The 13,555-nt window shown below is 38.5% G+C and overlaps 1 protein-coding gene across 4 annotated transcripts in view; it reads right to left on the minus strand.

Moving 5' to 3' along the window:
- Positions 1-13,555, minus strand: part of LOC5575395 (erythrocyte band 7 integral membrane protein) — a 217,672-nt gene that overhangs the window by 51,489 nt on the left and 152,628 nt on the right. The window lies entirely within an intron of this gene.

Genomic DNA, 13,555 nt, shown 5'->3' on the forward strand with positions numbered 1-13,555 from the left:
ATGGCGTTCTTCGTTCCCGAACTTTAGCCCCCAAACTGACGCAAACAACAACTGTCACAGTCGGGAAGAGAAACTAATAAAACAGCCCACTTGAGCACACGGGCTGAGCGACAGGCGATATTTCCAACGGCCGTTGTTTTTGGCGTCGCACGGTGGGACTATTTCAGAAAAAGACGATCAAAATCAATGAGTAGTCTTAGACTGGGAGGGAGAAACCAATACGAAATATATGTACGTCAAGGTGAGCCGAGATTCTGCTGTCACGAACTGTCACTGTGAGCCCAGATGTAAAACAATGGACAAACATGATAAAAGCGCGTAATTGATTAAAACGTATTTTTGCATTTTATCAAATGTGACAAAAAATCGATTGAAAAGCTATTCATGCTTATTCAAAAGTAATGTCACAATATCACCTTTTATCCTGATTGAATATAAAGTGTTCAAATACGCATTATATTAATTTTTCCAATAAAAACGAAAATTAAATGCACAGAAAACATTGGCCCGTTTTTCCATGTTTGTCCAGAACGATCGAAGGAACACAACAAAAGAAAACTAGCGATTTCCATCAAGTCTGCCTTGAGTGTCGTTGGCAAGCTGGAGTTTTCTTGCAATTCTTAATAACTTAATATTACACATTTCGTGTGTAATATCGGTGCCTCCCTTCCAGGTCTTAGATGGTGTTTAAGCGCATCGGTGTCATCAGATATGCACGGAAATAAAACCGTTGCTGAATTCATAAACAAGAAAGTCAAGAAAACATTAAAATTTATGTTTTATAATATTTTTTAAAATTTCTAATATCTAGGTGTTTTGTGATAAACAACACTATCATCCCAATTTGGTATAACAATATTAAGCTTTTATTGACATTTTGTTAACAACATATTACATTTCATTAACTGTAGCAATTCAGATTTTTTGCAGGTGATTTGATTTCACCTGCTTATAAGGTAAACAAACGCTTTCAATTTACTTAACCTAACTTAACCTAAATATTTAACGCATTAATCGTTGCAATACATTTCATTTTTACCTAAACTTATTAATTATTTTATTTAAAATTTGTTACAATGTTCCAACATTGGATATTCTATGAAACTCATTGGTACTATACCAGGGAGGAAGCTTCAGAATCATCTTCAAAATTTTATTTTGAATTCTCTGCAGAGCTTTCTTCCTGGTATTACAACAGCTAGCCCATATTGGTACAGCATACAACATGGCTGGCCTGAAAATTTGTTTGAATATCAAAAGCTTGTTCTTAAGACAAAGTTTTGATTTTCTATTAATAAGGGGATAGAGACATTTTACATATTTGTTACATTTGGCTTGAATGCCCTCAATGTGATTTTTGAAACTTAAATTCTTATCAAGCATGAGCCCTAGATATTTAACTTCATCTGACCAAATTATTGGAACCCCTCTTATCGTTTATTTGAAGGTTTCAAATAAAGAACTTTTGGTTTATGTGGGAATATTATTAGTTGAGTTTTGGAAGCATTAGGAGAAATCTTCCATTTTTGCAAGTATGAAGAAAAAATATCCAAACTTTTTTGCAATCGACTACAGATGACACGAAGACTTCGTCCTTTGGCGGAGAGGCCTATGTCATCCGCAAACAAGGATTTTTGACATCCCTGAGGTAACTCAGGTAAGTCAGATGTGAAAACATTGTATAATATTGGTCCCAAAATGCTGTCTTGAGGAACACCACCTCTTACAGGAAGTCTTTCAGACCTGGAGTTCTGAAAATTAACCTGAAGTGTACGATTTGACAGATAACTTTGAATTATTCCAACAATGTATGTTGGAAAATTAAAGTTTTTTTTTAATTTTACAATCATGTCTTCATGCCAAACACAGTCGAATGCTTTTTCTATGTCTAGAAGAGTAAGACCAGTAGAATAGCCTTCAGATTTTTTTGGGACGGATCAAATTTGTTACACGTAAAAGTTGATGAGTGGTCAAATGTCCATGGCGCAATCCGAACTGTTCATTGGCAAAAATTGAATTTTCGTTGATGTGGACCATCATTCTGTTCAAAATAACCTTTCCAAAAAGTTTAATGATGGAGGAAAGCAAACTGATTGGACGATAGCTGGAGCTTCTGCAGGATTTTTGTCTGGTTTCAAAATTGGTACAATCTTAGCATTTTTCCATTTGTCAGGAAAATATGCTAATTGAAAACATTTGTTAAATATATCAACTAAAAATGATGAACTACTTTCTGGAAGTTTCTTGACGCGGATGTAGTAAATTCCATTATCGCCAAGAGCTTTAATTATTTTTGATTTTTTTAGTAATAGTTCTCACTTCTTCCAAATCAGTCTCACAGGCATTTTCGAAAACGTTCTTTTGATTGAGAATATTTTCGAAGTCCTGAGTAACTTGATTTTCAATAGGACTAGTAAGTCCTAAACTAAAATTGTGCGCGCTTTCAAACTGCATAGCAAGTTTTTCAGCTTTTTCGCAATTAGATAGTAATTATTTGGGTCCTGAGGTTTTTTTCAAAATTCTAGATTATTTCCAAAATGGCTTAGAGCCAGGGTCCAATTAAGAAATTTTATTTTCATAATTTTTGTTTCTTAATTGAGAAAAACGTTTCTTGAATTCTTTCTGCAAATCCTGCCATATAATTTTCACAGCAGAATCGCGAGTGCGTTAAAATTGCCTTCTCCTCACGTTTTTAGGACGGATCAAGTGTTTAAGATCATAGTCTATAATCACGGATTCAAACTTTACTTCACATTTTGGAATTGCAATGCTCCTGGCTTCAACAGTCGAATTTGTTAAAGTTTCAAGAGCATTGTCAATATCAAGTTTTGCTTGTAAAGAAATGTTAACATTAAGATTAGAGTCAATAAATGTTTCATATATATTCCGGTCGGCTCGTAAATAATTGAAAGCGGAGCTGATAGGATTTAGAATCGCTTCTTGGGATATTTGAAATGTAACAGGGACATGATCAGAATCAAAATCAGCATGAGTAACTAATTGGCTACAAAGATGACTAGAGTCGGTTAAGACCAAGTCAATCGTAGATGGATTTCTAGAAGAGGAAAAACATGTAGGGCTATCAGGGTATTGAATTGAGAAATATCCTGAAGAGCACTCATCAAATAATATTCTGCCGTTGGAATTACTTTGAGAATTATTCCATGAACGATGTTTGGCATAAAAGTCACCAATGACAAATTTTTTTGACTTATTGCGAGTCAATTTTCGCAAGTCAGTTTGGAGCAAATTAACTTGCTGCCCAGAGCATTGAAAAGGCAAATAGGCAGCTATGAAAGTATATTTACCAAACTGTGTTTCAACAGAAACACCTAAAGTTTCAAATGATGAAAACAGTTGATGTTTTATACGCCTATGGATGATGATTGCACCTCCCCCACATGCCCCATCAAGTCGATCATTACGATAAACAAAAAAGTTAGGATCTCTTTTGAGTTTAGATCCAGGTTTTAAATACGTTTCGGTAATAACTGCTATATGCACGTTATTAATTGTAAGAAAATTAAACAGCTCGTCCTCTTTACCATTCAGAGAACGAGCATTCCAATTTAATATATTTAAATTATTATTTGGATCCATTAGAAAAACGTAATCCAATAACAATTTGATTTGTAAATTTCACACCTACTTGGACTGCTTCAGTCATAGTGGTGGTTTTGAACATTGCATCAATCATTAGATTCAATTGTTCAGTTAGAAAATTAAAATTAGAGGCAGTGTACCCATGTGATGATTTTCCGTTAGAATTTTCGGTAGACAAAAAGACGGAGTAGAAGTTTCCTGTCGCGCAGGGAGTTCAAACTACCTGCTACGATATCGGCAAAGGATTTATCGTGGGTAGATACATTCGAAATTAAAAGATTCGAACGACTACTTGACGGATTAAAATTAGTTTGTGAATGAGCATGATTATGATCTTCCTGGTGGGTATGATTCTTGATCAAGCGATCGTTAACTGAAAAATGAGTATTGTTCGATACTCTTCCAGGCAAATTCCAGAAACGACCGTTATCGTAACGGATATTATCTTTAATCTGCCTGGCACGAGCCTCAACGACTTGCCTAAGCGAAGGGCAAGCCCAAAAATTTGACTTATTGGCCCATATGAACTTATCGGTATCTTCCTTCAATGGACAGACGTCCTTAGCGTGAGAAGAACCTCCGCAAATCATGCATTTAGCATCCATGCAACAATCTTTTGTACCATGACCCTACTTTTGGCAAAGTGAACTAAATAATATTCTTGAGAAAGCCCTTTCCAAACAATGCCAGATTTAGTTTTATTTTTCATAATGATTACTTGGACTGGGGAAAACCCAAGTAAATCATTTGTTCCATTTTTGATCTCTTAAGGTGACTTATAGGAACTTGAGAGACCTTTCAAGACGACTTTGAACAAACGTTCAGTTTTATCGTCATAAGTAAAAAAATGTGCTTCTTCTCTTCAAGATGTTTGAGAATAAGTTCGCGATCTTTAAGAGTTTCCGGCAAAACGCGACAGTCTCCTTTCTTTGCGATTTGGAAGGAAACCTTGATTCCCCTAATGGAGTTCAAGATCTCCTGCCTAAATCCCTCATATTCGGAACAACTGACTACAATAGGCGGCACTCTTTGCTTCCTCACTTGAATCAAAGAGCCTAGAGACTGTTTTGATTTGGTGTTGGGAAAATTTGTGTAGAGCATTGAACTGATTGCTCATTCCGATGCTATTATCAAAATTAACAGTTTCACCATTGGAAGAAAGCGCTCTTTCCAGAGAAGCGTCCTTTTTCCATTCTTGCCACGCTTAGTGACAGTTTTAAAACCCCCCGGTTTTTTGGGAGGAAGTTGTGAATTCAGAGATTCACCCTTCCTTTTGTTTGTAATTGCAACCATGTTTAGTTAATAAACGGAAAAAAACGAGACCTTCTAAGAGGTTTTTTTTTCAAGACAGTGTCCAAGAAGGATTATCACCGCTATCCAACGAAAAGTCGAAGGCACGGGTTCTCACAAGGATCGTAAAGGGATCAATAGTAGAAAAAATTGTACTGAAAAGTACTCTTTTAGTAGCACTGAGAAGTACTGTTTATTGCTTTAGATAGTTTAAAAAACTTCCAATAGCAGAGAGAATTCGTGTACGCATAGCACGAAGATACGATGCGCTCTGCTAAAACACCATCTAAAATTCCTCTTAGGTTTTGATCGCCTTTTTTCTTAAACGATCCCATTGTGCGTCGTCAGCTGCTAATATCGGTTCTCGGCATGAGAGCAACCGATCAGAACGTAGCGCTCATCACTTTCTTCGTCCAGCCGTTCAGCGCCTAAGTTGACATTAATAGCTTCTTCTGGTGCCTCGCGCCCAGTTCTTGACTCAGCGATCCACCACAATGCAAACACACGATTCAATCCACGAGAAAAACACACATGTTAATATGTTGTCACTTGCCGGCTGGGAGTTGTCCCCAGGCTTGTCACATCAGCACGACCCGAAACGAGATCTCAATCGAAAGAACCGAGGATGCCATACTGCGCGCGGTGTGAAAAATCAAAAAATCAACCAGCACCACTTGTTTACCGGAGCAGACTAACAACCTGAACCATGTCGGATTGCCGGGTGCCGGTGTAATCGACCACAGCTTTGCAGCTGAACTATAAGGCTAGAAACCGTGGCGTTGGATAAGATTAGAGGAGAGGTACACTTCCGTGTACAAGTTTACATCTCTGTGTTTCCGTGTCCATGTCCACCGTCAAAATAATTGATTTTAATATATTAACTAATGTTTAAAATTATATACAATAATTCATTTTGAAATTATGACTAACCTTAATTAAATGTTTATATACAGGCTCACACGCCATAAGGCATTGAAAGCCGATTTTATTTTAAAATTATTTACAAAATTCATTTTCAACGTAATAATCCTAATAACTTTGAAACCTCAAGTTCTAGGGCTCGTTTATTTACAATTTAAAAAAGAATTTAAAAAATTACTCAGATGGCTCAACTTTTAAACGGGAGTGTTGGTGATGGGTGTTTATTTATCCCTTCGTTCGCCTCTTGTTCGTCCGTTTCGAATAGCAGCAGTAGGCGCGGTTCTAGAGGGCAGAGGTGAGGCGAAATGGCATGGCCCCACTCGATTGAGCTACTTGATCTGATTGAAACGCGATGTTTTGACACTCGCGGATTTGGTGCGTCGTTGTCATCTCGAATGGATTTTTCCGGCGGTTGTGTCAGTTATGTTGAAGTGAGTAACGAAACATACCAGCATCATAAATCAGGTCCCACATGGAAAGTATTGAAAGAGCTTCACAATATCAAACCAAAGTCACAATAAACTCGAAACTCTAAACATTTTATTGTGAAATTAACAACTTTTGGAAAACATTTTTGATTACTTTTTTTTACAGTCAGCAAAGTAGTAGCCAGTGATTCTACTTTGCTAACTGTTGAGTACGCCAAGAATTGAGTCTCAAGCTGGAAGCTAAATAAGGGTAACGATTATGAGCATGTTGTTTTTAAATTTAAATTATCACTTTTATAGTTTTCTATAATGCAAATGTTTTAATCTATTTTGCACAGTGTATTCTGTACTTTTCGCCTTTGGTGACTTGTTAGATATCTATCTGTTTTATGACGCTGGTGTATTTCGTGTGAGATTGCACAAAGCTTGATCCTGCCTAGTTTGGGTTATGGATACGGCTGGAATAGCTCAGATAATTTTCAATTATAAAAGAACAGCAACGATCAATCATAGCAGACCCACGAAAAATTATACAGTCCAAGCGGCGCTAGAAAAATGAAGAGCGCTTCAGTATCTTCGGCAATAATGTGTATTTTCACATCACCTTAAACATTGTAGAACATTGTTAAAATGTAGAAATTCAAATTTAGAAGTTATGGAGAAAATATGTTTTTTAAGGGAGTACCCATCATTTTGACCCGCTAACTTCGTCAGTGTAAGATATAGATTTTTTCCATCTTTGACAAGCTTTCATGAAATAATGTCGCCTACAATACTTTCCTAGGCAGTTTTCAATTTTGATAATAAATAAAAAAAGTTAATATTTTTTCTCTGTGTATATGATTTGAAATGATTTTTTTCAGTGTATAAATGAAGTGCTCAATAAATAATAAAAACTTTGTAGAACATGTCGAAACGCTAAACTCAGTAGTTTCAGCACAAACACACATGTCCCACTTTTTTATTTCGTCCCACTGTGCGACAAAAAGGATGCAACAGCAGCAGCTGGAGCAACAGAAGCGCGAACAAGAGCTGCATGAGCAGCAAAAGCGTGGACAGTAGATACGCGATAAGCAGCAACGCGAACAAGAACGAAGATAGAGAAGCAACAGCCGTTGCAAAGCGTACGGAATTCACTTTCGAAGCAATCGAAGTTGGAAGCGGCGAAACCTCTGGCGGATGAGCTCCGCGAGTACGTCGATAAGAGGCATAACGTACACAAGGACATTAAGGACATCGTGACACGAATCCAAGGTACTCTTGGATCAGCCATCATGGAGTGAAAAAAGGAGGCGCAGAGAGCAGAAGCTGCTGAAATCGAATTAGCGGCGACCAAAAGAGCTTACGGAGAGAGTAATGGACGAGAAGGTGAAGGTGACAGCGATGAGTCCTGTACTGATACTTCAATGCAAAGATTTGGACAATATCACCACCGAACACGAGGTGCGGTGAGAGAACAATGCGATCCGGATGGTGTGAAGATGACAATATGCTTGAGACGACCGTGCGGAATGCAGACAGCGTCGATAAAGCTTCCAGTAGACGCAGTCAACAAAGCGCTGGAAACCGGCAAAATCAAGGTCGGATGTTCGCTAAGCCCACTTAGATTCTCTTAGCAACCTGAGGGGTGCTACAGGTGCCTAGAATACGGCCATCTGGCCCGGTTCTACATAGGTGTTGACAGAAGTAAACTGTGTAGACGGTATGGTGAGGAAAGCCATAGGGCACCGAACTGTACCAACCCACAAAAATGTCTGATCTGTGTCAATAAAAAACGTAACAAGCATGCGACGGGAGGCCCTAGATGCCCGGCGTTTAAGCCACAGCCCAACGAGCAGCAAAAGCCACATTGAAGCAAGAAATCAAGCTAAGCAAGAAGATTTGCTTCGAAAAGCTGTGATGCTGATGCAAACCCATGGGGAGACGCTTGCAAAATTGCGATGACCAAAATCAAAGGACCAGCAGTACCCGCTGAAACATGCCCAGAGAAGTTGAAGATTATCGTCGATGGAATGGCAGAGGACTCCGTACGGCAAAGAAGACGAGGACATAAAATAAGATTAAGGTTCCTGACTATCTGTGCGGGATTATTGGAAGCTATTCAGACAATCTAACGCTGTGCTACAACACTAGTGAAGAACAGAATAATATTGTGATCAATGCGGGCGTTCCCCAGGGCTCAATTTTAGGTTTAACGTTGTTGAACGCAATGAACGACGTAGTGCTGACCCTGAAGCTACCAAGAGGCGTCGAAATCGTTGGAATGCTTGCCACAGAGGCAGTGAACATTGTTGAAAACTGGATGCGGGAGAACAAGATGGCCATAGCTCACCTGAAAGCTGAATTAGTGCTCATCAGCAACTGTAAAATGATTCAGACGACTGAAATCACAGTTGAAGAACACGTCATAGACTCAAAACGTGAATTGAAACATCTCGGCGTAATGATCCATGATCGGCTCAACTTTTATAGCCAAGTCAATTATGCCTGCGAGTAGGCAGCGAAGATGATTACGGCACTGTCCAGGATTATGCGGAACGATTCGTATATAAGCAGTAGCAAGACAAGGTTATTGGTTAGCGTGTCCTCATGTATCCTTAGGTACGCTGGTCCAGCGTGGGTAGCTGCGCTGAAGATAAAGAGGAATCGAGTTCGGCTTGTCAGTAAGTTCAGGCTGATGGCCATGCAAATATCAAGTGCCTACCGCACCATATCGTCGGAAGCGGTATGTGTCATAGCCGGCATGCTCCCTATTGGCTACGTTTTGGAAGAAGCTTGTGAGTGCTACGAGGCAAGGGACACTGGAGGTGTTCAGACGACTGCAAGAATCGACACAACAATGAAGTGGCAACAGGAGTGGGATGCCGCTGCGAATGGCGGATGGACCTATCGTCTTATCCCAAACCTGTCGAAATGGGTGAACAGGTTACGCGGAGAAGTCAGGTTCCATATGACGCTGTGCCTATCAGGCTACAGCTGTTTAAAAATTAACTGCATAGGACCGCTGCTCTGTCTAGAGTGTGACGATATAGAGGAAATGCCGGAACACGTAATTCTCGAGTGCCCACGATACATAGCGTAGAGAGATGAAAATTGTCCGTGATGAAGTAGTCCGAGTAAACAAAATCGTGGACAAAATGTGTAGTGACGAATACATGTGGAATGTGGTGAAGATGATATCGTTTCTCCAGCGGAAATGGAGAGAACAGCAAACAAATGATTGACGGTACAATTCGGGCCGGGTGTCGGCTAGGAGCTCCGACGGAGTCGGGTAGATACGTTACAGCCCCGGGTAGCCAAGTAAAGCGAGGAAAGTTCGGGGGCTAAAGGGCTCACGGTCAGTTTCGTAGTGAGTTTCTTCGGAATAAGGCAGACTCACCGACGAGGACTGCCAGAATAGAACACGATAAACGTGAGAATCAGCGGGCTCTGTATGACGATCAAGTGGAGAGTCGTATGATAACACTGGAGCGCGAGATGACTCGCGGTCGATTTTCGTAAGATCTTCCAACTCAAGGTCGAGGCTAGTTATCGCATGTCGAACTCAAATTGAGGAACTGAATTCAGTCAACTCTGCGAACCTTGTAGTATTGTGAGTATCTGGCCATTCTTCCATCGCTGGAAATGAATTGGCTGATTTGCACAATGGAACATCGCATGACTTCACTGACCCGCTGTGGTAACGAGCTATAGGCTCTATTTACGCTCATGCGTTTTGCAGTGCCCTTTTAAGGGCGCTGTTCGAGCCTATTGTGGTATGGAGCTACATGCTCTCAATTCGCTTATGCGATCTTCCCTCTTCAAGGGACCCAACTCCTATTTCCTCCCATCTTTCCCTTCCCTTTCCTCTCCCATCGGGTAGATGATGAAATAGGCTTACACATGACAATGGCACAAATCTCCCAATTGGCGGGGAACATGCCTCTTGAGCCGGTCTACTGATACCTGATACCGTTGTTTACTATCCCAGAGTTGTTGAAATTTCACCGTGAAATAATTCAAATGTGTGATGATTGCTATTTTCGTGTCGTTGGTTTCAATCGTACCATGTTCTAATAAGTTGAACCTTCATCTGTTCATCTGTACTATAAACATCTAGCCCACTAATGCAATGAACTGGGAGAAAGTCACGAATCAAAAATAGTTTATGTGCATCGAAACGGGATGTCTATTTGTGCTTGGTAATATCGGTAACCCCTCGCCTTCCTTTTCAGAGGTCGGTCAATCGTTGATTTATCTAAATATACCTGTTCTGCGCGGCTATGCCGCAAGGGGTAAATTGCCTTGGCTTTCTCCCATCTCCCGTCTCGCAGGGCCACCAGCAACCATTGACGGGTGTTTATGTGGCAAATGGTCTGAATTTGAAATATTGGCTGTAAATAAATCGACGGCGATAGTTACCAGGCCTACGCTACGGATGAGGGACGAATAGGCGGATGAGCTTTAAGGAATTTCTGGATGGATATTTACCTGAAACGAAACAAGAAAAAAATGCATGTTAGAAATGTATACACTTCTACCCGTTTTCAGGACGGTTCTTTTAACGACACTTTTTACGACCGAGATTCAGATTAATAATTGTTTAGTCAATAATCAATATCTTTATATGTTATCACATTAGACGGTTATAAGTTGTAATGCAATTTAAATACCTTCATGAGCAGCAACGGCAACACATTTTTCATTAGATGCTAAATAATCTTGATAAATTAGAATGACAACAATTAAATGATTCTAAAATTTCGAATTGAAAAAAAAAATAATTCGAACATTCGAAATCATCATATACAATTCTATAATTTTGAATTTTACCGAAATTAGAAAAAAAACATTGTGTTAGATAGTTGTGCAATTTCATCCAGTAAACCCCACAGCACCCTTAGTACTTGGATAACCATCAGCATATGATCCACCCCCATCCAACCCTCCAACACCCCCTCATCTTTTTTGGGCAAACATTTGAAGTTTGTTTACTTACTAATTACCCGTCCTGACAGGGGAATAAACGAGGCACGGTAATAGTAGTTTACGGAACAAGTTGCAGAATGATGATTTTTACAGCACGAGTCGTAAACTTATCCTACGAGGCTTGCCGAGTAGGATAACTACGACGAGTGCTGTAAAAATCGAGTTCTGCAACGAGTTACGTACAACATTTTTTGCAATTTCGTAGAAGACCACTTGAGGGTATCAGAAATTATATAGGAATGCATACACTAACATTTTACAATTTCTGAGAAATTGTTGTGTTATGATTCATTACGCAACTCAAGACAGTTTCGTAATGAGAAAGCGTTGCGTAATGAATCATTACAGCACTGGTTTCAGTTAGGTAATGACTATTCCCGCACTGCGTACTTCAGTGCAGGAATGTAGGCCGTTTCATGACAGATTGGCGTGATGAAAAACAGCCTATTACGATGAGAAATTGCAAAAAATATTTGAACAACTGCATTTACGCTCGGTCGATCGTCCGGCGCGGTACACAGTGGTACCGCCCAAAGGCCAAAAATCCAGAATAAGTTGTCATGTTCTTTTCATGGTTATGATCTCAAAAATAAAGAAACATTAAATTTTTACACAACTGTGTCGGATACTTACATATATGATTATGATAGAGTAGAATTTCCTGTTATTTTTAATTCACGAAAAAATTAGTAGTTGCTACATTTGGTCATTGCCTTGTTAACTAAAATCAATCGATTTTCATACAATTTGAGGTACAGAGCCTTAGAACAGGTGTATATCTATCACTTCCTGTATTATGCGTGCAACATACACTGTAACCTTAATTTACGAACTAGATCGGGGGTGCGTAAATTGAATCAGCTCGTAAAACGAGGGTTTGCCTTTTGGAGTCTACTTGTATGAAATTAATTTATATAATTTAGAGAAGTTATGTTCAATTAGCATCATTAACATAATATTGATATACTAGGTTCCTCATCAGGCTAGAATGTGTACAAGTAAAGGTCTTCCAAGAACGCTTTAGAGTTTGGGCATATGATTCTCCATGAGTGAACGGAGATCAATTTCTATGTAGAAGAATGTCTCATGTCTCACTATACTGGACCCTATAAGTTTGTTATATTATGAAAAAAGAAAATTCTCAGATCCGAGTTTGGTAACTAAGTGAGTGCAACAGGTGTTCTAGCTCGCCCAAAAACTTCCTGGGATATATACGTGCAATGTCCTGGAATATATACCTGCAATGGCTTTGATGTTTTTTTTTCTTGACCTTATCTATTCAGAGCAGTAAAATGGCAAACAATTAATCGTTCCATAAAAAAATATAAAATTTCCATAAAAAATGCAAAATTTGCCAGTAAAGAAACAAGGGTAAAATCAACAGAAAAGTTAAAAATTTCCATAAAAAAATAAAGAAGTGCATAGAAAAAACAAAATTTTCCATAAATAAAAAAAATTTGAGCAATAAATAGATTCAAAAGTGCAGTAGAATCGACAATAATCTCACTAAAAAATGTCGAATTTTCCATTTAAAAACCTCAAAATGTCGCTATTTTCTTCACAAAAAGCAAGAAATAATTATAAATTTTCCACAAAAAAGCCAAAATTTGCAATAAATAAATAATAATTCGCCCACAATAAATCAAAAATTTCCATTGAAAAAATCAAAGATAGCAATAGCAGTAAATGCAAAGTTGCAATAAACAAACCGAACTGAGCAATTAAAAATGACAATCAATACATGAAAATGTTGTAGAAAATTCCAATATTTAAGTAAAACTTTCCATAAAAATAACGTAATTTTCCAATAATGAGTAATAATGTGTGTAATGGATTTCATAAATTTTCAGTCAAACTGAAGCATTGTTTTCACAATTGGAGCTAATTAGTCGTCGTATGTAGATGTAGTAATTGCATTTTAGAGTTCGATGATTAATTACGTAAGAATTTATGGGAGGGGAGAGTGGGGAGATTGGCCGGGTTTAAAAAAAAATTTCTTGCCATATAGAAAAAAATAATGTTTCCTACAAAAAATCATACATGGAGGGGAGGCCTTGCCGAAATAAGTAAAATTGTAGCGCCTAACGATGGGGCGTATTAAAAAACATTTTTTTTTTTGTGATTTTTCGAAACCTCGCCTCCCCTCCATGTATGATTTTTTGTATGAAACATTATTTTTTTCTATATGGCAAGAAATATTTTTTCAAACCCGGCCAATCTCCCCGCTCTCCTCTCCCCTAAATTCTTACGTAATTAATTATCGAACTCTAAAATGCAATTACTACATCTACATACGACGACTAATTAGCTCCAATTGTGAAAACAATGCTTCAGTTTGACTGAAA

This window comes from Aedes aegypti, chromosome 3, assembly GCF_002204515.2.
Source record: "Aedes aegypti strain LVP_AGWG chromosome 3, AaegL5.0 Primary Assembly, whole genome shotgun sequence".
NCBI classification, from domain to species: Eukaryota; Metazoa; Arthropoda; class Insecta; order Diptera; family Culicidae; genus Aedes; species Aedes aegypti.